The sequence below is a fragment of the Poecilia reticulata genome, chromosome 14, assembly GCF_904066995.2.
Source record: "Poecilia reticulata chromosome 14, P_reticulata-male-v2, whole genome shotgun sequence".
NCBI classification, from domain to species: domain Eukaryota; kingdom Metazoa; phylum Chordata; class Actinopteri; order Cyprinodontiformes; family Poeciliidae; genus Poecilia; species Poecilia reticulata.
The window spans coordinates 26,366,790-26,393,265 of record NC_088843.1 but is presented as its reverse complement, the minus strand read 5'-3'; the positions used below and the strand labels follow the sequence as shown (position 1 = coordinate 26,393,265).

The 26,476-nt window shown below is 38.1% G+C and overlaps 1 protein-coding gene across 1 annotated transcript in view; it reads right to left on the bottom strand.

Moving 5' to 3' along the window:
• sgcd (sarcoglycan, delta (dystrophin-associated glycoprotein)) overlaps positions 1–26,476 on the bottom strand; it is a 275,605-nt gene that overhangs the window by 215,249 nt on the left and 33,880 nt on the right. The window lies entirely within an intron of this gene.

Sequence of the window (26,476 nt, the reverse complement as noted above, 5' to 3'; positions counted from 1 at the left end):
ATTGTTTGGTTTGAAATAATTCTTGAGCAGCAGCGTGCTACCTGCTGAGCCTGAACGCTGTGGAAGCTCAGCAGGAGAGATGTAAGCCCGTAATCAGGGAACGCTTATTTCTGTTCAGACGGTGAACAGCTTTCCAAACACGTGTCAAAGCAGAAACCTCTGCCCTGTCCTGCTGTCAAACTAATAAAGTAAAACCAACAGAGAAGAAAAAAAAAACTTTATCATAACAACTACTCACAAAAGTGCAGATACATAAATCCCAGTTGGATGCACACTTTTGAAAATTGCCACAGACTGAAGATTATGGGGCTTTGTCTGAACCACATCAGGCAGGAAAATGAAAAAAGGTTAAAGGAAGAAAATATGGCAGAGGAGAAAAATGAGGGGAAGAGAGAAAATGGAAAGAGATAGCATTTACAAAATAAAAAAGGGACACAGAAAGAGTGAGACGTGCTAGAGCAAAGCGGCTCTTTATTTACACTGCACGATTTATGGCGTCCTGCATATGCTGTGTGGCATGGGAGTCGTAGCCTCCTGGCCAGAGGAAGCAACATCATTTCAAGCTCGAGTGCCCGCTGCGCCTTCGAGTGCGCTGCCAAAAAAGTGTACGGCTGCAGAATATCAACGAAATCCCCTGACCTTTTCTCCAACACACCGCTGTGCACAGAAAGGCCGGCGCCTGTCGCTGAGGTGAGACGCTCAGACATGACCCTAGGTTTTATCAAAAAGAGAAAAAAGTAATGGTTTCATGTTTTTGGCTTTTTCCTAACAACAACAACAAAATCTATCTTGTTGACCATTATAAGATTAAATTATATTTGCCTTTATGAAATATTTGCAAGCAAAGTTAAATTTTCTTTTGCAATCATGACAAAAGAAAATTGTTGCTAAAGTCAGTTGAACATTTGCTAATATTAATTTGATGAATAGCAGCATAATGAGAGGCAGCTCTTTTGTTATTTGAGAATTATTCATTCTGAAAGTCATTAAGCTTTCAGTTCTCTGTTGGCTTGTTCAGTACTCATTTACTGGATTTAACATTATAAATGCCTGATTATTATCAATCTGCCACCAGAACTGTAGATCACATGTATAATTTTTCATGTCCATTTTCCAACACCACTATAAAGGTTTTGCTGGTTATTTATGCCCAAAATGCAGCAGCTTTGGCTGTTTACCAGTTAGAACTCCACCTATTGTGTATCCATGAACAGGTTCAGATGGGTCTATAGTCCATACAAAATAAGTTCATTAAATGTTTTGCTCAAAATCATTCTTAGCTAATGAGATTTCAGTCTGGTCAGTTCTGTCTATTTTAAGCTCCTTTCAGAATGAGCAGTTTTAAGGTCGCTTGTCACTTTAAATCCAAATGATGCTGCTGCAGGCCACGCCCACCAACTGAACAGCTACTGTCCCACATAAAAATGGCTGCAAACAGAAGTGCAATTACATTTTTGAAACGCAGAAGTGGGGCCTCCTGAACAATCAACAGGAAAGCAGCAAGTGGTTTCTGGATGATAAGTCAACAACAAAGCTCTTGTCTTTTCCAGCAGCCAAACGTGCTGGAACTCAGCCTGGGTTGCTAGGTGACAGTCTGGGCTTCAATGGGGTTGCTAAGTGATGGACTTTGCTGTGTTTGTTTGGTGATGAGTAGTGCCTGCTGATTGGTGACGTTACATTATGAAAGTTTTTAAAATGACTCATTTTCCAGACACCAAAAACCAGATGCCAAAAACCATCTGGGTGGATTTTTTTAAGTGCTTGTGTTGTTTTTAGAAGCAGTAGACCCAATGGAAGAACAAAAGACAGTTGTTAAGAACTTCAACATCTCCAACAGTTTGTGCTTGTACCAGAAGAGTCATACGTCTTGTATAAGTGCCACCTAGTGGAATAGTATCGTCATACTCCTCCATCAACATCCCTAGCGCCGTCATCAAGGACGTTTATCCTCCGCTGCGGCTCAAAGATTTCTGAAAGTCATGCTTGGAGACTGCAAACAAAGTTAAGAGGCTGTGATAACAGCATTACATCTCTCACTGCCAGCACAAACACAAGCATGTGACAGCTCCTTGGAAGCCGAGCTGGCAGATCCTGCTCCATGTTCAGGGTGAGCTTGAGGTTCACCGAGAAGGTTTCAACCGTAACCAAGATTAATGCCAGAACCCACGGGAAGGGTTCCACAGTGTTGGCAGCTCACTAAGCGTCATGATCGTGTTTCTGTGTTTATTTTTGGAGTTTTTTTGTGTTCAGTTTGCTTCCTGTCTCCGTCTATGCGTCTTCCCCGTTGATTGTCTCCCAGGTGTGTCTCGTTCCCTTGATTACCCCGTGTGTATTTAGTCTCACCTGTTGTCTGTGTTCTTCGTCGGGTCCTTGTCCAGTTTGTCTATTGTGTTATGTCAGTAGTCGTCTTAGCTCTCCGGTCGAACTGTGAAGTCCCGGTTAGCTTAGCTCAGCTGCTAGTTCAGTCTTCGTATCATGTGCTACCGGTAATTAGCCGTGTGCTTTGTTGTCTGCCGTGCTGCCTGATTTGGACTTTTCGAGCTACTTTTTCATTAAAACTCATCACCATCTTACCTGGGTCTCAGCGTTTCTCCTCACCACAACCACCACCATTTATGACACTAAGGAAGTCCTGTTGGAGCTATTGATGTTGATCTGATAAAAATAATTTTTTTATAGAGGGTAGCAATTATCCCGTTTTCTATAATCCACCTTCCGCTGCTGGATTGATTGTGCAGGGTTAAAATGGGAACATTCACTGCAATGACAGGGTACTCTAACCAGATTTTCAGACAAAAATTAGAGACAGGACAGAAATTTGTTGCTAAAAAAAATTGATTTAATGGTTATAGAAGGGGAAGCAGGATAGCAGAGAGTCAGCCAAGGCAATTTGGGAGGAAGAGATTAGGAAGAACGATGAGATGCCTCAAAATGAAAAGGAACCCTCCTCTGCACTCATTTTATTGCTTGTTGCAAGGAAAACTCTTCCTGCCAAACAGTAAATTTTAATGCAAAACAGAAATAAGCTGTAAAAAAATCAGAGTTGAACATATCAAAGTTGTAATTCATGCTGCAGTCTTCTCGTGGAAATTGAAATGCTAGAAGTTTCTAATAAGTCCCCTCTCTCTCTGTCGTTGCCTCTGAGCGAGTCTGTTCAGGTATGCTGAAGTGAAATAGCTGAGTGCAGCGAGAAATATGACTGCAAACGAGACTGAAGGAAAGGAGAATGGAACAAGGGAAATCGGATCAGAAAGACGTATAAATTTAAGGAACGGAGAGAAGTCTGCAGCAACAAAAAAAGGGAAAAGCTTGAGAAGGAAGACATTAAACTGACGAGGACGACATTTTTTTTTTCCTCTAAAGAAAAGCTGTGGAAAATTACAAGTTTCATCTGCGTCAATGTTTCTTTTTGATGCATCAAGAGTGCTGCAGACGGAAACTTTGCAAAGGAAGAATTTTTCCCTTAAAGTAAGTGGAGCAGAACTACTACTACCTACCGATTTATGTTTCATTTATGGATGGCCCATATTCAGCGACGAAGTGAGCCCAGTTTCAGGCAATGTCTTCCATACAAAAATTAAATACTTGCACTTAGATGCCCAAAGATGAACTGAAGTCAAACTCTACACAAAAATAGGTCATCGCATCCCATGGTATGATTTCAAGAGAAGACCGTAGCTAAGCGAGTTGCCACTTTGGTACACTTGCTAGTACCAGGTTGGACTCCTTTTTACCTTCAGAACTGCCTTAACGCTGCATTGCATAGGTTTGCTCCACATTGACAAGAAGGGATTTGTAGCATTTCTGTGTGAACAGTATACCAAATTTCAAAATAATTGAAAATGAGACATGGCTAACAAGGTCAATGGGCTAGTTCTCAAGTCAAGATACGACTCATGAAGGAGTAGACAGACTAGAAGTTTGCAGATGCGAGTGCCTTGTAGTCACAGTGAATAATTATATACACATTACAATAAGGAAAAAAAAAAACATTCAAATGGCCATAAAAGAAAATACACAAGGAAAACAAATTAACAAATCAAAGGAATAAATCAGTTTCATAGTTCCGGCAACAAGCCACACCATTCAGCTTTAAACCCCCCAAACTAGGGTGGTTCAGTGCGTTTTTCCAGGTGAGTTAGAGCGCTTGCTGCAGTTCATATGCTGACAAAAGTCCGATCGGAGTGAGAACAGTTCTGTTCATGGGCTGCACTTTCTAGGCTGACAAAAGTCAGATCAGAGTGGGAACGGTTTTGTTCATGGGCTGCAGGAAGTCTCCCACCAGCCTGGTGGGGAAACCAAATCTTAACACCACAGGTGAAATCCTTTTAGGCTCTTGGACCTGATTCTTCAGCTCGCCATCAAACCTGGCCTGTACAATAAAGCAGGACCAGCCTCAAATATATATAATCAAAACATTCCAGTGTGCACACAAAAACAACGATTGGCACTCATTGCACTATGAATAATCTTGATAATTGTTTTGCTAATCAATGCATTTCCAAATACAAAATTTCTAGATAAATCTTTTTCATAAAAAGTCAATAAATATACTCCATACAAAATCAACAAACAATGTAAAAAACATCAAGCTAGGCAAATACTTTAGTAAATATTTAAGGCACATCATTGTTCTCCAATTTGTTTGTTCAGAGTCGTAATAGAGCATCCGGATTGATATCAACTAACGCCAAGTCTGCATAAAATGACTCACCAATTCCGCAGTTCATAAGGCATACAATCTGTTTTGTTTCTCTTATCCCTCAGCTCACGACCAGAGACTCCTAAAGTTAGTACAATTTTATCAGCATCATACAAGATTAACGAAAATGAAAATGTTACGCTTAACCGACCAGCAGCTCTGCTCTCCCAAACCCGTTCTAATCCTCCATGGTTTTTGCTCCAGCTAATATACCCAGCAAATGAGCCGACGGTGGTACATGTGACTCAGATGCTCAACAATGATTGGCAGCTAATAATTCTAGCGAGAATTGCAGTCATGTATCAAACTATTGTGAAATTTTGGAAGGCGAAAGGGATAAATAGTAGCGAACCAGAAAATGGAACTCAACATTTACACTCGGGTTACAGATCCATAACGGGAAATCCCTCAATACTGAGTTGTGATTGTTGTGGAGACCACTGGACTACGGTGAACTCACTGTAAGTATAAACAAAACCCATTTAAAAAAGAATTAGGATGCCTTCATCCCAACACTGTTTAGTTTGTTTTAATCAAACTCTAGTCCATTTGCTTGTAAAGTCTTGTTCTTTGGGGGAAATGCACAATCGAATTCTGATGCAGACCAAAAAGTAAACTTTGGTCCACCTAACCCTGGTCTTGGTTTGGTTGTAGTTAACTCTGGTGCAGTTCGAATAAATATGGTGGTACAAACAGACCGGAGGGAGAAGTGGGAGAAGTGGCTTGTGATCTTTTCCCAAAAACAAAAGAGAAATCCTACAAGCCCTAAAATCTTACGCCACTTCAGTTTTGTTTCATTTTTACAAAGAATCTTCCTTCGTTGGTTCTTGGTACAGCTCCACCACAGATGAGGAGAGGGAACAGATTTTTCAAAGGGTTTTAATGAAAATGTAACAAATGTTGCAATTTTGGTCACCAATAGTCTACTGGACTATCTGATGTGAAAACATCCCCAGTTTTTATTCTTTTACTTAACAGTTACCTTTTAGATCATTTAATATTTAATGTACTATTTATCAGCTAAAGACTGAATTATATTATTAAATTAAAACATAGATAATTTACAAATATTTTTGTAGAGCATATCCAAAATATTCGAAAACAAAATGCAGCTGGGAAGTTGAAATACTTACCCACAATGCTACTTGTTACGCTACCGGCTGGCGTTTGTCAAGTTGCTTCTGTAGTAGTGCTAAGACAGTTTCATCTGTGTGTATAAATAATAAAGATGTTTATACTATTAACATTGGCAATTGGAAATATTTTTAGAGAAGGTCTCCAGTATTTGTGAATTTCAGTTATTCACAGGGGCCCACAGTAAAAAGTTTCACATTTTTAATGGTCATTAGGGCAAAAAGACATGTTGCTTTTGCATGAGGAATATGATTCGCTGTATTTATTCTGTTTAATGACAGTTGCCTGCCAGATACTTCACAAAAATGTTGAAAATATAGTAAAAAAAACTTTAGGGAAAAGGTTGTTTGTCCACCTTGTCTAAATGAGATTTTTAAAATGTAAAAGCTTTTAGCTCCTATGCTAAACTACAATGTGCAGATGTAATCCAGGCGAGCGGCAGGATAAGAACATCAGTGACCTGTCCCACTCCCACAGCCAGTCTTTGTTCAAGCCCTGATGTTCTGATTTCTACCAGTGACAGTGTGTGGACTTGTCATGGTCCCAACAGGGTCTGAGTTACTGGTTTTTACAGGATTTCATGCTGCACCGGCGGTCCCACAGAATGCCGTGCGTGCCGTCACAAGGAGCCAGGTGCAATAATCCACTTTCACTGAGCCCCCATTGTGTTAAAGCATATAAAAGCCCCTTTTACAGTGTGTCGCCAAGGCGAAGCCCCCTCTGCTTCCATTTTTACTCACAAACAGGAAATTACACCCTCTGCAGCTGCGGATGATGACAAAATCTGTTCATTTTCTGACAAAAGCAACAAGGAACCAGACAAACACTCTGGCTTCGGCAGGCCAATCAGTCTTTGGTTTGCATCTGGGCTTGATAGAAATCACATATTCATCAAGAGCTGAAGCCAAAACACGTTAAAGCTGTTCTCACATATCCATTTCACCCAACTGTAGATTCTTTTTGGAGCTTCATTCCACCTGTGAATCTGAACAATGGGATCATATGGCGATCAGACTGTCTCTGCTAACACGGATCAAGATTAATGTCTCAGTAACACGCACTGAAATGTGCTACCGGCTGTTTACAAATGTTCCCCATTCCACGTTTGACTCTGAACCGAACAATTTGTCACAAACCAATATGCTGAGGATTACCGAGAGAGCGCACGGCTGATTTCCGACAGGAAGGAAAAGAAAAAAGGCAAATATTTGTGTGGAGCTTGTGTGTAATAAATCTGAAGGAGATTGCATTGTCACCAGCTGTATTAGATTCAAATATGGTTAGACACCATTAACATTAATGTCCATCAGATGCTAAATATGTTTTCCTCCTCGTGATCCGAACCAGTGGGATTAAATTATTCATTATGTCTGTATAGGGAGTGTTAAGAGGACTGCTTCATTGGTTTGATAATAAAAAAATGGGATAAAAATAACAGCAAACATGGATTTTCTTTGTCACCGATTATAGTCTACATACCAAGTGCTGCTGACACTGCAAAAACACCAAATCTTATCAGGGATTCTTGTAAATATATTAGTACACTAAGGACAAAACTAACTTAAAAGTGAATTTTCAGCAAGATGTAGGAGCTTATTTTGAGTCAATAATTCCTTAATACTGTTAAAAATAAACTTGCTCCACAGGCAGAATGTTTCACTTATAACATGGGAAAAATATCTAGTTATAAGTGAAATAATCTGCCAGTGGAACAAGTACATTTTGATCAATCTTAAGGAATTATTGACCTAAAACAAGCACCTATTTCCTGATAAAAAGTTACTTCTAAGTTAGTTCTGTCATTTTTCAAGTGTATTAAGATATTTGCACTAGAGACTTAACAAATACACTTAGTAATATTTTGTGTTTTTGTACTGCAGCATTGCTCCAGGAGGAACTGGAAAACACAGGGTGACACCTTGTTATTTTAACCTTCTGTAAAGTCTCAAAAATATCCATATTTCATTGGAATGCATGAAATATGGATACCTTCTTCCACCTGGGTCCTGAAACCCAGATGTGTCACACACTCCAGGTCATTTGGGGGGATCCCAACGTGCAACCAGGACAGACAGGATAAATAACCCCTCCAGGAGTTCTGGGTCTTCCCCTGGGTCTCCTCCCTGTGGGACCGGCTGGCAGGAGGAGCCCAGGAGGCAGACTGGTCAGATGGAGGAGAGGGAGCTCAATCATTTCTAAGCCTGAGTCTGACTCAAAGTATAAAACATAAATACTTTAAAATTACTGATTACCGACAGGTTATGATGAAACAATTTTTCCAAAGGAAACTTTGGTGTAAAAAGAATCTTAGCATCAAGATTGAGTGCAAGGTCATTATTTTTTTTTTTATGTTACTTAACATTAAAAATATTAAATAAGTCATGTTTTCACCTGATAGTCCAACAAACTTGATTTGATTGGGGCCTTAAATTGCCACATTTGTTGCAATTTTTCCTCACTGCACTGTCAAACCAATCAAACCCTTTGGAAAACATGTTCACCTCCTCACCACAGGTGGCGCTGCTGAAAAACAACACTGAAGAAAACTTCCGTCTTCATGAAAAGTTAAAATGCCAAAGAGCAGAGGTAACAAAGACTGTAGACATTAGCTTCTGCAGCAGTGCCAAGACTGTTTCAAAATTGCGCATTTATGCAAATTAGGGAATATAAATGTTTGAACTGTTGAGTGTTTTAGAGAGAATGAAGTATTTGTGTATTTTAGCTATTTCTGGGTGGTCGTGGTGTATAACCAGAATCCATTATGTTGTGGTATAGAAACACACCTAATTCCACACAGGTGGTTGTCAGGTGAGAAGTTCCGGTTGTTAAGGTGGGCGTATATAAGGAGCTGCGGCGTTCATTCAGGATGTGTCGTCTTTGCTCTCCCACTGGGTGGTTTGCGTCCTGTGGACTCTGGCAGCGGAAAGTAACAAATCGCAGGATGGTGCATGTTGCGCTAATATTCTGGTGCAGTGGTTCTTAACCTTTTTTGAGGTACCGAACCCATCAAATTCATATGCGCATTCACTGAACCCTTCTGTAGTGATGAATAAAATGATTTTTTTCCAAATTCAAGACATATGGGAAGATTATTAAGTCTTCTTAAAAGGTAGAGTCTCTGAGAACAGTTCTTCAAAATATAGTCAGTGTTTTCAGCAACGTTGAGCTGACTGTCCAGGAACGACCCAAGAAATTTGCCACAGTTTCAACAGGTTGGCCATCGAGAGAAACTGGAACCACTTTAAGGTCTTGTTTAGGTCATTTAATTATCTCTACATTCTTAAGATAATGAAAAATTAATAAGACTTTGCGGTATTCTGATTTAGTAATGTAATTATATTAATTGTGTTACCACCCCCACGCCACTAGAGGCAGTAGCAACCCCGAAAAGATGCAACTATCTAGCAGATTTAGAAGTAAACCGAAAGATACAGAATTTGGTAAAAACTGTGAGCTTTTCTGAAGTAATTAAAGACAGAAGTTCAAATCCATGCTGACAGTGGAGCTCCTTCCATCAGTGCTCCTCCGCAGCACTAAAACGTGATCCTCTGCAGCAAGTGATGGCAAAGCGGGGCGTCATCACAACTTTACACAAGTGTCTTTACCTCCGCGGCAGAGGCTCCGCCGAACCCCTGAGACCGACTCATCGAACCCCTGGGGTTCGATCGAACCCAGGTTAAGAACCACTGTTCTGGTGGTAGGAGCTCTCTCTCCCTGCACTTCAGCTGATCTTTGCCAGAAAATCTAAATTGAATTGTGATTATAGGTAAAGCGCCACTGCGCTGCGCTCCTTCTCTTCCTCCTTCTGCGAGTGTGTGTGTGTGTGTGTGTGTGCGTGTTTGGATCGGCAGGTAAGAAATTAACGCTCATCTAAGCTCCAGTTTGTTAGTTTTATTTAAAATGGTGGCTAATTAATTTTTTCTAGGTCCCCCACAGTTGGACCATTGCTGCTCTGAGTTCGGCTCCCGGACTTTTGCACAATCAGTTTTAAAGTTGGACTGCGGCGGCATTGTCCGCCCTCATCGAGGCATGTTTGGGGTTTGGCATCGGCGCCCATTTCACCTCCTGTTGTGGCGTGACAAGCGGGCCACGCCTGGTGCTGATGTTTTAATTTGCATTGTCTATTGTTTGTTTTTCTATTTCTTTACTTATTTTGTTTACGGCCCTTTTTGTTCTTTATTTAGTCGGGCTGATATTGTTTTTCTTATTAGGTTTAAGATTGTCATCTTGGTTAACTGCTTCTCTTTTGTTGTCTTGCAGTTGCTGAGGTCCGGTGTTGGTGTTGGTGTTGGTGTGGTGACGGTGTCTTCCTCTACTGCGTGCTGTGATTCTTGAGTTTGGATTGTCTCACTGCGTCTGGTGTGTTAAAGGTTTTTTTGGTTTGCTGTGTTTAGCGGATGCCAACTTTGTAAAAGAATCCTGAGTTTTGTAGACATGATTAGCCCAAACTAATATAATATAGATAATGTACTAATATACGTTTAGTATTATTTGTGGTGATTTCTTTCATCTACAAGTTGAAGTACTGTCTAAAATAACAATTGAAGTTTAAATGGTGACACACTGGCTCTTTGATGCCCCCTGCAGGTCCAGCGGTCTAAGAGCATCATTATTCAAATCCTGCAGACGGCTCGCAAATCGGGACAGTCAACATACATAGAAGTCTCACATTTTTTAGTGTCAAGAAAGAGTTAGGATGGTAAACTAAATCTAACTTTATTACATTTACCTTAATTATATGAATACAACTCAAAAGTCAAACTGGCTGTCTTTATGTTTCATTCATATTTCAGTCCATCAGCTTTTTGTTGAACTAAAAACTTGACAAACCTGAAGGTTTGTTCCTGCTCCTCAGAGCAGGATGACTTTTGATCTGAGCATCTGAGCTCAAATGAATGAAACGCAGTTTAGCAATTACAGAAAAACTTTGTGCCAGCTCGCTGGCTTCTCCTCTCCTCAGATTGGAAAAGATTTTATTGATTCAACACCACAAAGCAAACAGAACAGGAAAGCCTGCAAACATGAGCCTAACTCACTGACGTCTCAGCTGACTGACTGCTTTTCCTAAAACCAAGCTGTTTATTTCTTCGATAGCAGGACTCGAATGATGAATAACGTTTGCCAGCTTTAAAATATGTGGATGAATATGTTTCATTTTACTTTATTGCATAACGAATCACCGGAGCATAAAGGGATTTAAAGAAAAAAAAGGCTTTAGGATTTTTGTTATTTTGTTGGTTGTGACATTTTGGAATAATTTCAGCACAGTCTAATAATCCTGTTTGTCATGTACCACTCAGGGATGGCTTCATTCCCATGCTGAGAGTTTTTCAAAGGTCATTTCGTCTCTCTGCTACCCACAGTGCTGCTCCACAGCCGACTCATATGATTTTTTTCACGATTAAAGCATGTCAAGCACCAACATGTAGGGAAAGAAAACATTTGCTCACATCTATTAACTATTTTGATGACACCTTCCTTTATTCTCCCACTTATATCTCAATAACGGAGTGTATTTTATTATTTATTTATATATGGAAAACACCTAAATAAATCCTCATTCTGAGCAGTTGCAGAATGAGGAAGATGAAGCCCAGCTGTTCTGTTTAGCAGAGCAATGTTGCTTCTGCTAAAATTCTCAGAAAATATTTGAGCGTAGCCAAGGGCGACTCCATGCACCTCTGGATTAAAGCCCCCATGAAGCCGTTAAGACCTAATCGCTGTCAGAGGATCAGCAGCTGCATGAAAGTGGTCAAATAATACATTTTGTGCTGCAATATGCTGGAACCATGTCAGTGTAGACTGAGATTTTTCTACGCGGATCTAAATATGAGCCTTTTTTGAGATGTTCATTAAAATTCATTAACAGCTTATATGGCAAAAACAGGATTGTAAGGGTAAACAGGTAGGAAATATAATAAGCAAGCTTTTTGCAATATGACTGTAAATTAAATCACGTTTTGCACCTTTTCCAACTTCATTATTTATATTAATAAATAAAAACAAAATAAAATAATTTCCTGTACATCATAGGCACCATACTCAGATCCTGAGGGCTTAAAATCTGGGTGTAGTGATGGAGTCAGACCTGAACCTTCAGGTCACATAAACACAGTTACAAAGTCGACCTTCTATCACCTCAAGAACATTTCCAGAATAAAAGGACTGATGACTCAGCAAGATCTAAAGCAACTCATCCATATGTTTATCTTTAGTCGCATTTATTCCAGAAACGGTGTCCTCACAGGTCTGTCTAAAAAGCTGCAGCTGATCCGGAACGCTGCTGCTCGTGTTCTTACTAAAACCAGGAAGATACAGCACAACTTCCCAGTTCTGAAGTCCTTACCCTGGCTCCCTGTAAGTCAGAGAATAAAATTTGAAAATACTGTTAGTTCAAAAAACTCACTGAATAAATTGGCACCATATCATATTAAAGACCTGTATAACTGTATAAACTTTCATTTTCCAAGATAATTTTTTTAACTCATATTAAAGGATGAACTACTATAAAGTAATTTTCCAGATTTGTTCAGCATTTTGTTAAAGAACATAATGATTCAATAAAGGAAATGACTTATTTGCATAAAAATGTGTGTTATATAGTGGTATGAACCAAAATAATGAGAAATAAAACATAAAAAGCCAGGATTGCTTCAAAATGCTATTTTTTCTTCCTTTGCATATCAGTCTAATAATTCTTTATATTGATCAGAAAATAAAAGATTAAGTGTTTTAAAGTAGTTTTTAACAGCCAGTAGAGGCTTGAAAAATACAAAATCTGTGTTTGAAAAGAACCAGACGGCCCTTTTTGTCCAGTGGGGATACTTTCACCATTTCTGTATAAAACATTAACAAGAAAATCTTTGTACAAAAGCATTCAGATGCGGTACCGGCTCTACAAAAACAGTAATAATGTCCAGTGATGGAGAAAATACAGGACCTAAACAGAGGCTGTTTGTAAAAAACAACACTTCAGCTGTGTGGAAACTTAAACTTCACCAGTTTTGTAACATAAAAATAAAATGGATTACATCTCAAGGGTTTCCAGATCCTGAATGATGTCTGCTTCTGTATTAAAGCCTCCTAAATGTCCAGAGATCATGTTTGATCATAGCTTCCCTTATTTTCCATATAGTGTAATAATTAACAAGGCCACTGTATGAAGTGAGCAGTTTCTTTAGCTTTATAGTTGAAGTCTGTCTGGAGTTTGAAGCTGAAGATCTGTTCTCATTAGCAGCTGAAGGTTTAAAGCTGAGGAAGGGTCACCTTGGCTGTGTCAGGAGTGACATCATAGGAGGAGGGTTTCATTTCCACCGACCCTGAAGTATTACATGACTGCCATCAAAACAAGTCTTTATTGTCATCTGACACCATGTCCAACTTCATCCAAGTCATTACTGTTACTAAAAATCTGATCGCGTGAATATAAATGTGTGAATATAAATATAATGTTGGACAATTGGTTAAAACTAAACATTACACTTGGTAACGCTGATTGTAATAACACCAGGTTTCACCATTTTATTTTTAGTGGAATTCATCATTGTTTTTACTCCTTTTCAACTGTTCAGACTTGTAACTCGGAATGATAATGGTATAATATTAATATAAGTCTTATAAATACACTGCTCAAAAAAATAAAGGGAACACTTTAACATTTAAGTGAACACTGAAGTGTTCCCTTTATTTTTTTGAGCAGTATATATAATAAGCTGTTGAAACTTTATAAACTAGTAAATGGTTATAAGGCAGGTGAAAGGTATTTTTCCTGAACTGTCTTTTGCAATGTGCTGGTCACTTCTAGGTCTGTAGGCCTTAAATAACACACAATGACTAACAATTGTCTATAACGTTTTTACAGCTACTTTACTACGTGGTTAATTGACTGTTTAGTCACTTATGAGAGTACTCTTGCTGTAAAGGGGAACCACTCTAATTAGTCCCATGTTTGAAATTGAGAAATACAGTGGAGTTTATAGAGACCCTCTTTAGAAATGCTTATAACTGAATGTTGTATTGATTCAAACACTAAATGTACCATGTTATGCACTGATACACACAATGGAAATCATTTTAAAACTACCACAGAAGCTAACATCTGCAGTCTTCCTTATCTTCACTCTTGGGGGTTCAGCCAATCAGTGCCAAGAAAACTGAATGGCGCGCCTGGATTGGCTACTTTTCAAACGCCAGTGTGTAAAGTAACATTGCTTCTGAGTACTTCAGCTTCCCAGACTGCATTTCTTTTGAATACTTTAGATATGCTCTATGAAGAAATACGCAACTTCTCAGTTTTTTGTGACACAGAGCAAATTTAGTCATGTTCCACCAAAAAAATACACAAATACTGATCCTGTGTGTACAAAAGTAAGAGGAAAATAAGGGAACACGGGGCAGCCGAGTTGGATTATGAAGCACTGCAGGAGATTGTAAAGCATTAAATACAGGGCTCAGAGAGTTTTCAGCTAAAGTTTGAGTTCACAAAGTGAAGATGTATGTGGCAAATTATCCAGTGAATTATAGTAGCAAGGAGCTCTAACAAACCAGTACACTAGGGAGGGATTTAAAAGCATTCAGAGTTAATGATGCTAGTCAGCATGTAGCTGAGGAAGATTGTTTACTTCAATTCCAAACACTAACAGTTTCACACCATTGAAACATCTGTAACTTTTACTCCAGTCCTGACCAGCATTGTTATTCCTATGCACACAAGCATGCATCAGCAACCTCCTCCAAATAATTGCCATTTACTTACTAGCCATGTAGAGGTCACTTCAAGTTAACTCTATACATGTAGTGGCTGGAAATGAAGCTAAATTAATGACAGACAACTTTACATCAGCCAAACAGGCTTTCACTCATGTTGCTCATTTAACTTTTGTACTTTAACAAGTCTCAGGGACCTTCCAGTTGTTCAGAGTCTGATTCATAACCAGAATGCTTCACCATATAAACATCTCCCTTCATTTTTCTACCACAGATTGGTCAATAACAAGCTTCTTCACAATTGATGGAAAGCCTTTTAGGATATTTGCTCCTTTGAATCAATCAGGGTTTATTTGGAGGAAAAAAGAGTTCTGAACTAAAATGCATTAAATTGTAATCATAACCTGGCAATAGATGAAGGTCTTCATCCAATCCAGTGAAAATTGAAACTATGCTATAATTCAGATACTGAAAATGTAAAAAAACTGGATATTTCATCACAATTTTTACTTGTGCTTAGAGGTTTTTACCTAGTGCATCTGTAGACTTTCACAATCTTTAAAACAGTTCAAAGATACAGTTATGTTCATTCAATAAACAATTATATATTCACCTCCGACTATCATCTTTATACATCTCACATTTATCCTGTGCATAAAATGATCCTGGTCTATAGACATCTCCGTGTGATCACATTACTAGGCCTGCATGTTAATGTGTGAATATCATGTAACCGTGTCAAATTATGCATGCAAACATATTCCTGCTCCTCACGGACTCCTCAGAATTACATAACTGTCATCCAGAGAATAAAGCTTTCACTGTTGCTCCAATCTAGAAATAATAAGAAATGTTTCCCCTTAAAAATCCTGATTTCATTTTTTTTCTAATCAAAAAACCCATCAAAATTACAGAATGTTTTTGATTTAGGCAAAAAAGAAAAAAAAAGAAAAATGCATCTTTAGTCAATTTACAGCATCCCCAAGGTGAGAACAGCTGCAAGACAAAGGATGAATGAACTGTTTTAACTCCATGCCATAGCTTTACCATGAACCCCAGCACCTCCAGACACGTCATTCACAGTCATCGTGCATCTCCAACTGTCAGACAAAGAGAAATCTTTACTAGCTCAGGCAGAAAGGAAGTAACTTTTGAATTTAGAATGAACTGAGCCAAGCATGCCACAGTTTCCCCAACATAAAGCAGTCAGCTGAACACGCTCAGGGTTAACAAACCTTCACTGAGCTGGATTACAGTTTGATTACAGCTGCAGCAAGGCTTGAGAGGCAAATTATTGATTATTTTCTTTTAAAATATTTTCAAAAAAGCACCAGCTGTCAATTTTTTGTGCTGATCTATATTTAAATATGTAAAAAAAAAAAAAGAACATTGTTATTGCAGCAGCAAGTTAATAATTTAAGGTAGAGAAAATGTTGGACAATAACCATGAAAGTCTCTTAAATTAAATAAAGAGAACCAACTGCCTGAGGCTCAAATAGATTTTTAGCATGTTTAATTTTGTGGCCTTTTATTTTTATTCAATAAACTTTTTAAAGGGGGGATTATGAAGCAATTGCGTGTGGTTTAAAATTTCCACAGCAGTGAGCATGAAAATATTGCTAATTACTTCACAGACCACTACTTTATGTTATTTGGAAATTAAATCACATATGGGGTTCCTCAAGGCTTCATCCTCACTTTTAATTCTTCAATTATTAACTGTACATGTTTATACACAGCAGTTTGTGTTTGCTTCTGCTAAGTACAATGTTGGTGTAGAGCTTTAGCGCTAGCTAAACTAATGTTTATAATTAGTGGTTTGGGGTTGGCACAACTAACTTTTCAGTTAAAGGTGGTTTTCAGGAGGCAGAATATTTAAATTATGATGTTTTTATTATACCCCCCAAAATTAAATTCCATTAAAAGAAAAGTTTTCTTCAGTATTGGTTATTCTGATGACTATGAGATTCCTAATATTTTGCTATAAATACTTTTAACGCAAAGTTATCAGAGCTATCATGTTCTTAAGAATACTATAATTTGTCCCCTAAATAATTGTCAGTTTCTTCTTCAACCCAATAAATGAATAAATCTTATTCCAGACGTAAAGCTTTATTTTTCTGAACTCCATTATGTACAGAAGAGCCCTTTTATGTTTGAGTATTGCAACAATATTGTTCAACCTGCGTATGAGCAGTGTCTGAGTCGATGAGGGTTAAATGAGTTTCCATTTCAGCACATCAAAACCAGCAGACTTCAAAGAGTCCAACACACAAAAAAGATTAAACTTATCAGACACACCAGTTCTTATCTGGGGTGCCTGCAGGAACCTTATCTCCTATCTTGTAATCTCTCATATTTTGTCGCAGATAAACATCAGGAGTTTAATGTTAGATGAGAAACCAGCAGCTAACCACAACAGTGACTCAGCGTCTTAAAACAGTTTCAGCATGATAATTAAGGATTCAAATGAATATTCTAGTGAATGTGTAATTTCACATACGTTTATATAAAAAAAGGTTGTTTTTTTTTTGATTTATGCTATTTTTCAATTATATGAGAAGCTGAATTTTGGATTTCCGTTCATGATAATCATAAATAATACAATGAATAATTACTCTGTCTGGTATCAATCTATATAATACAGATGATTCACTTCCTCTATTGAATTATTGAAGTAAATGTCTCTTTTTGTTTTAAATTACAAAATACTGTGAAGCACCTGTATATGAACAGAGACAGAAACTGTACAATAACTGAGGCCAAACTCAAAGACAAACGACTGCAGAGACATGAATCCACAGTGTTGCAGAAAGTCAAACTGCTTGTTCCACTACTGAGTCATAAATACTACATCGTGACCCACCTGTCTACCTCCAGCCGCTGGGCAGTGTGTATCCTGCAGCATCATCAGATCAACTTTTGTATCCCCCAAAAAAGGAGCAAAATACAAAATGGGATTTGTAGTAGAAGGTCAAGAGGGAGCTGGGCAGCCAGCAGACCTGATGTCAGCAGGTTTTATACTTCCTATTCTAAGCGGTGATGAATGGAGGCACCAGAACTGGCTCAAAGTTAATGCTGGGCAGGATGTGGGTTATATTGACTAAACTTTATGTGCTATTAGGCTTTGTAGCAAAGATCCCAAAGGATTCCTAGAAACTACCCAACTGGGGGCTTTTCATAAAGTGTTTGTTGAGTCAGTTGTATTTCAGGGTAAAATGTTTTCACAGGTGGAATCTACAAACAGCAACTAACAGACATAGTTTGTCCAAGAAAATCCAGAACGGGAATTCAAACAGACGAAAAGCTAAAGAAACTGAACAGGTTTGGGTTCTACCAACAGAGACCGTACAACTGTAACAGGTTCAGACAATCAATCAATCAATCAATCAATCAATCAATCAATCAATCAATCAATCAATCAATCAATGGAGGGAGGAAGTCAAGTTAAACCACAATGTTGTAGCAATAAGCTGTACAAAATAAAACAATTCAGGATTTCTAAAACAAACTAATCAAAACCTCTACAAAATTCAAAGATAAAATTTTTAAAGCTGCATTTTGAAATGACAGCGTTTTAGGGCAATGCTAAGAAAAAAAAAGAGAAGTCATAGCATTACAAGAATTAAGTTGTACAAGAATAAATTTGAAATAATGAGGGTGTGTACACCTTTGCATGTGTCTTCAGGATATGGGAAAGTTTTAAACATACATATTGCTGATGTTTGGCATTTCTGTTTATAGAACATGCAGATATCTCCGTCTGTCTAAGGTTATAAATTGCTGTAGTTCCTGGAACTTTTCACCTGAGTCCAATTAGAGATTGCTAATATAATTTGAAGTTTGGGCGTGGAACAGCTCAAGATAAGAATAAATGACACTACTTGGCATTCAAAAGACCAATACCAGCAGACACAAAACACCTTTATCAGTGGTCCAGAGTGTGAAGGATTTTAATTGTGTTAAATTATTCTATCCTGAGAAAATATTAGCATTTTAGATAAATTAGCAAACCCCAGCTTTTATCTCCATCTCTGGAAGTTAATATTTCAAACACGGCCCCGCGGTTCTGCATGGAGCATAAGAGAAGGTGTTTTATGTTTCACCCCCAGGGCTGTATAACAAGTTTATGATGTGAAGCTTTCTTTTCAGATGACCATCAGGCACTGGGAGTGTTCGAGGTCTTTAATCAAAATTTACTGGACTGTCCGAATATATGAGCAGTTTTATTGATGCATTAGCAAAAGGATGAATGTCTTTATTGAAACGCAGCCGAGGGATGATGGAGGCCCGCACTCAAAGTTTTCAAAACAGATCGCTTTAGAGCCCGAGATGTGCTCTGCATCATTTTCCTCAAGGGTTCTCTGGAGGAGAGCTAATCAGTCTGAGATTCTTTACGTGTTCCTACACACCAACTCTGCTTCTTTGCTATATTATAGCCATCAAAATAATTTACACCCACCTCATTTCTGTAAGGAAGGAAAACAAGACGCTGGTGCTCTGAGGTGGAACGCAGTTTTCAGTCCATCAGTCTAGTTTGAAACTTTTATGTCTTCCTGTTTTCCCCCGGAGTGTAAATATAAAAGACGCAGTGACACATTTCTCTTGCTCACTCTTCAAAATGGGAAACACAAGAGAACATATCACTCAACTAGAGAAAAAGGTGTCTTTATATGTGAGAAAATGGCTAGAAGACAAAAGCTTTCCATTAAACTTGCTCAGATATACAGTCAGAATGATAATTAAACGGTTTAAAATCAATCAAACCCTGATAAACATTTCTAACACCAATTAGAGACCATCAAAGGGGCAAATTTAAAACACCTTGAACCAACAACTGTGTCTTTCTTTTAGATCCTTTTTGTCTTTGGAGGGCAAAAGAAAACAGACATTAAAACAGTTCTGGAATCTGTTCTGCTGTTTTTCTTTGAAGGTTGTTTCTAAAGACCTTAATGAAGCTGGATGAGACAGGAAGCCTTCTTGCCAAGTCTCCCTCATCCCATCCAACTGGACATTCCTCACTTACATGATCCCGAATGATAAGATATAATTGAATAAACTCAAAACACGGCCAAGAAGCAGACCCCCCACCAGATCCACACAAGACCCCAAGCGCTTGCTGTAATGGCTTCGTTAACAGCCCGCTCTTCTGCTACATAATGACCCATGAAGAAACCCTCCTGCGAGCCAGTAGCTCAATGTATCCGCTCGCTTTTTGGCCTGCTCCCGAAAACGTGCTCTGACACTGACAGAGTGGGACAGGTGGTGGAGGCTGGAGCGGACGCCGAGGCTGATTGATAAACAGTCGCTCGCCGCTACCGCGGGTCGACGGGCATCTGCCGCGCTCCAGTTGAGAACTAGACCCGCTGGGAGGGGTCGTCGGACATCTTGCAGGTCAAAACTGGACCAACTGAGCTGAAACTTGCTATCTGAAAGTTAATTTCACCTGCTGAGTGCTTGATTGGTCACTGTGTATGGTGAGTCCATGTGATTCAGCAGATTTCATCAGCCAGTCAATCCATCATGATATTACAAGACACAAATGCCACACAAAGGCTTTGTTACCTTCCAAGCCGTCATTAGACAGTAATACAGTTAAGATTAAATCTCAGTTGTTTCAAATTTACATGAAGTTAAAAGGTAGATTTAACTGTATAATGTCTGAAAATAAATGATGCAACACACTGCTTCATTTCAGTCAAAGTTACTTCAAATCTCCATAACGCAGGGCCGGAATGGGACTCAGTTTCTGGAATGTCATGTCTGATCCACTTTAGATAATGACCTATTACTTTTAATATTATGTAAATTAAACACATGAAACAAAGTTTCCAAGTTATGGGACGTCTTATCATGGAAATATTTAAATTATGCAACATTATGTTATACACTATGACATCACACAATTCTCTGCCTTGACAGAACAGTGGTTTGGCCTCATTTGATTTTAAAAACTGGAAGTTCATTTTTGTGAAAAAATTACTACATTTGGAACATTGACTGCACCTGTTTCCAGAGCTCCTTTTTAAGTCTAGACTTCTCTGCACCATCCTTGCTCTACTTTCCACCAAGTTCATTGAGGTGTTTGATCAGGCTGCATCTCCGAAAACAAACAAAACCACAGTCAGTTCAGACGTGGCTTATATGGCAAGCAGCTACCTTACATTCCACACATCTGAAATGGGTTTATGACCAGACACATTAATTACTTAATTACTGCAATTATCTTAAATTATTATTGAGGATAGTAAAAATATAGTAGTCTAGTCAAAACAAATTTTTAGGTATCTGGAATATAGTTACAGATAGTAAGATGAAACTCATTTTATGCTAAAATAGCATGCCACCAGGAATTGTTCTGGTATTACCACCACTGTTCAGAGACATCAAAGTAGTGATCTTTAACCGATTCTTCTGATAATTTACTACATGTTTAATTGCCTTTTTACTAATTTTCTATTGTCAAGTTGCAGAATTAATGATCAACAGTGAACAACATGAACAACATGGATTTTACCATACTTGAAATACTTCAGATGTTTGTCTGGAGCCATTACTCTTTTTTTATTAAGGGAGCCTAAAATAAAACTATGTACTGTTTACCTTAACACTTTTAATAAAACTGGCAGATTTAAGTTTAAGTTAATTGAAAAATTCTTACTGTAGCCTCAGAACTATGAGATTAAATGTCAGAATTCTTTTTGTTTTTTCAGTGGCTATAATCTTCCACAGAAACCAACTCCTTGGTTCAATAAAAAAAATGTTAATTTTCACTGGTATAAATTATATTGGGAAATACCAGTGGAAATTATTTGGAAATGTATATACATTTCCAAATAAAAACTTGGTTAAATAAAGAAGAGTTTATACATTTCTACAGGGCTGAGGTTGAGGCTTTGTGTGGAATACAACTTCCATCCAATAATTATGGCCATAAATTTCATATTAGTTTGCAATTTCTTTAATGTCTTTAAAGAACTCAACTCTTTAATGGGGTGGAGGTATCAGTTCTCTTTTATAGCAGAATCAAGTAACTATGTTGCCTTCAGTTCTTTTGAAAATGCTGTTAAAAACAATATATTAAAAACAACTAAAAACAAATTTAGCTTTGCAATTTGATGCCTTGAAACAGGCAATTTAGGACTGTTCCATCAGGTGTTTATTACTTGCTGTTATAGGGGAAGGTGCAGAGAAAAGGTGCTTTGTGGGGTGGAAATGTGAGGTGAAGTTAAAAAATCTGGAGTTTGTGTTCTATATTCCATCCGTCATGCTTGACATTTGGCTTCTCAGCATGGGGAGCTGAAAAATTCAGAAGAATTTTCCACACATTGGAAGAAAAAATAAACTAAAAAAAAAAAGTAATTTGGGTTTATTTAAGAAGAGTAAGCCAGAGCAGTGATATCTTAATTTGGTTCGCAAACAACATTTTAAAATCTCTGTGGGTTTAGTAAAAAAAAAAAAAAGTCATTTATGATGGATTTTAGCTCAAACATATGTTCACACATTATGTTTCACCAACAGGGAACAACTGTGTTTTAGTGAAGAACAACTGATGACTCCCGATGTCTTTATTCCTCATTCATGAGATTTTAAAACATTTTTATCAGAACCCCAGTGGAGGACTTAGCTAAACAAATCAAGAGGAGAATGTGACACAGATACATTAGATCTCCAAAAAATAACTCCAAATGAATTCTAATGTTGTCAGTTTGATGTATGAATGAGAAAATATTTCGACTTTTATCGCGGTACTATTGTGATAATGACAAAATTATTCTAAAATCTATTTTATTACTTATGTTTTAGGAAACTGACAGTGCCAGAAACACAAATATTGTTCCTGACAAAAAGAATTTCCAAATGAAATAAGCTTCTTCAGGAGGTCACTTTTAAAAAAGGTGATTTATATCACTAAACTGCACACTGTGGCTGAATTTAAATTTACTGATACTTATTGCTGCTCTCACCAAACAAACATTGTAGAAAATAGCAAAAATAACATTTCTGGTCATTCTGTCAGTTTTTTTTTCATTTACCATCACTAATTGAAATTTATCACAGTGATAAATCAAAATTCTCAGGTATAGAAATTTCTCACAATACATGACAAACGATACAATAAATGCCAATCCCTTCCCATCATTTGAATGTGAACGTACTGTTCACATTCAAATGATGTGAACATTTGAATGATCACATCAGTATTGTATTAGAGAAGTGTACTCTCTAATACACTTCCATACACAGCATGGAAGTGTATTAGAGAGTAAGCAGACTCTAAATTAGGGGTGTGTAAAGTGTGGCCCGGGGGCCATTTGTAGCCCTCTGAGTAGTTTTTAGTGGCCCTAGATGCTATTTAAGAATGGTTTATAAGGTATTCCAGCAAATAAAGCCTAGGCAATAATTCAAACTGGAAAACTGTTCATCTCACCTACCCAGTCAATCACATCTTTAAGCTCCTCCTACATGGCCTATTGTCACCGGTCTTCTCCTCATCCCCTCCAATCATCAGGCTTCGATTCTTTCATAAAGTCCAGCGTCCTCTCTGCACCTGCTCCTCAGTTAAGCTTCCACCCACCTCCACCTCCACCCCTTCTCCAACTCCAACTCTTTACTTCTTCAGTACCCTTCAGTCTTCCAGCGTTCTCTCCACCACCCACCAGTGTCCGGGCCCTGGGGGGAAGACATCCTATCCACAGATGCTCGTCCTCCCTGACGGTGGTTACAAGTGCCAAAGATTATTTGTCAAATAAATGTTCTTTCTGTGTGAGTCTGTCCAGGTTGAAGTGGAGCTCATGGAGATGGAAAGTTTTTGTGTTTTTATTTGTCTAAAATTTTCTATGACAAATTTATATCTTAAATAGTAAATTTTAGGTACAAAACGAGTGCTTTTCTTTCATTAGCTTTTTATTTCATTAGTTTTTATTTTTATTTTTGGCTTTTAATGTTAAACAAGGGCCACAAATCTCTAGCAACTTTTTACTCAAAAACAGACTTAGTCACACCTAATAATTTAGATGGTCTAAATACAGTTAAGGCTTTTCAAAGACATTAGAATAGGAAAAAAAACTGATATCTTGACCAACAAAATATTAACCACATTGTACAAAAAGTTAGACATCACTGCTCTAAATGGAGGACAGTTTGACCTCTTTTTTTCCTGCCACTTTCTACACTCAGTGTATAAAAAGACTTTAGATTGACCGCGCAGGAGGACAGAGGAGCTGAAGAGACAGCTCCGGCCCAGAGTTTTCCGTCACGGCCGAGCAGAGCCGGTCCTTCACTCGGTCAGGGAGGCCGAGAGGACGTGTCGACGCCCACCAATGTCGGATCACTTGTTGGCTAAGGCGGGGGCGGCGGGGCGCCTGCCAAGTGGAAGTTTGACCTCGTCTAACGGGGGATCTTGTAGGGTCATTAGCTGAAATAATTGATTATTTATAGTCAGATCAGCGATGCCCTTGATAGCCAGCAGCGGGGCGGACGATTACTCAGCTGGCTGGTGGCAGTGGATAAATCAAACACTGTTTTCTTTCTTTCCTAATCAGGCGACGGAGCGCTGAGCTGAATGGAGAAACAGGAGGAGGCGTTAATAATGCAAACAGATGTGGATTAAGAGACGACAGCAGCTGAATTCACTTTTACTTCATAGGAAATTAAACTTAATACATGTTATTGGTCTTTTAAGAATTACATTTGAGAAATTCCTACAGTAATTGGCTGTAAATATGCTTTATCTGAATATATGTTGTTTCTATGACGACATCTTCCTGAACTCCACCAAACTAAAAGTCGACTTGATATGAATGAAACGGTTTTTCTTTTTTCCCTTTAAAAACTAAGTCCTTGATTGTGAAGAGGGTATTTCAAATTTTTCTGAAACTAAAAATACCAATATAAGAACTAATTTAGTTGGTTTTCAGTTTTGACAGAATTTCTGGATATGCTGTGATTAGGTCAAAACAACAATATTCTTTAAGATTTTTCTTTTTCTTTATTAAATAATTGAGCCAATTTCGCAGCTTTTCTCTTCAGCTTGTTGGATTTTCCATTGATGTACAGAAACTGGAACCTGCAATACAAAAAGTTTTCACTCCTCTTGAACATTTTTCACATTTAGTCACATTATTATGTCACTTCAATGTGTTTTATTGGGATTTTGTGTGATAGAACAAAAGTAGAACAGAATTCTGAAGACGCAGGGAAATGATGCAAAAATTATGGCTACCAAGTAACTGTTACCTTCAGCAGTTATGAAAATGCTTTATACATCAAATATTACAAGAAAAATTACTTTGTAATTTAAAGCCTTGAAATTGGTTTATTAAAAACTTCTGCTCTTTCTGAAACTGCAGCTCCAAGGAGGAGGTACGTCTTGAAGGCGGGGCTAGGTCCACCCAGGCGTTTTGCACACCTGAATGGTTGCTATGGGAAATTAAAGTACTTCTCAAGCATGCATGATAGAATCAAAAACAACACTCCAGGCGTGTTTTGATGAGGCAATAACATTATAACATAATGTAAAGCTCATAAAAGTTGATTTTACATAATACAACCTCTTTATCAAACTACCCTCTCGTAAGTTCATGCTTTCATGATTCCACAATTTAATTCCAATGACAGCAAAAACCTTCTTCTTAAGCTCTTTTTTTTAACAGCTAGTTAAATGAAACTGGTACAAAAAGACTCTTTTTTATCTACATAACGCAGAATATCATCATCATTTCAGCAAACAACAGAGAAAATCCAGACAGAAGTGTTGCTCCATCTAGTATCTCTGCGTGATTTTAAATGACAGCATCAAACCAGCCTGTAATTCTCATTTCCATTCAGGCTCTCACATAGACGACCATGATGGCTTCCAGGAACGAGAGCAGGCTGGACACTCGCAGCTGGTACAGACAACTGGTGGGGGAGCAGCGGACTGACGCAGACAGACAGAGGGAGCTTTATTACGAGGCATCGCAGGTGAGTGTCCCGGCAACAGCAGGACGTGGTTTATGTCGGCTCGTTTTATCTCCAACGTGGTGAATAAAACATCAGCTGGTATCCGCCGAGGGGCCCAGGTTGAAGCTGATCAGAGCCACGGCCAAATTCAGTGTCAAGTAATGTCAGTAAAACAACATCAATAACACAAAGTTCAGCACCTGAAGGACGTGCCAGGGTTCAATCCTGCTGAAGAGCCACTGTTGGAGTCAATTTTATCCATCTGCCTGCCTATATTCATCTGTCTGGGGCTGCAAATGAGCCGCATTTTCATGACCAGTGGAGAAATCATTTATTCAGCGAATCAATTATCTCTTGTGCTTTGGAGAACTTTGGGGAAAAAAACTTCTAATCTTTTAATTCTGGCTAACAAAGGATGAACTCAACTATTGTCACCTTCCTAAAATAATGACTTGTTTTTGCCAAAAGTGATTTTATTTTTGTAAAAAACAAAAAAAACACCTTTTTTGCTGAATGACAGTCTAGTTAAAAAAATAGAAAAAGGAAAAAAAAAACACTTTTGGCAAAGAATGGCTTAGGCCATTATTATTTTAGGAAGGCGGCAGTACGCTGGTCTTTAGATCAGTTTAAAAACATCAGGGGATGTTTGGCTCTTTATTAGTTTAAATTTCAAGAATTATGTTGCTCCCTTAAAAAGAACTTATAAGAAACTCAAATTAGCTTTTGTGCAACTTTATTAAACAAAATCCACGGTTTGAGCATACAGCGTGTGTAGTTTTCTCTTTTTCTGTAATAATCACAGGTCATGAACTTTTAACTCCCATCATGCATTGCAACATTCTTAAAGGGGTATCATCATGACAGAAATTTATGAAATAAAAAAATAAAATAGTTTGAGCACATATTTAGCCATAAACCAATTGAATTGTTCTAACTAAATACTAAATCAAATAAATGCTTGCCCAATATGATCAATATACCTATTAAACA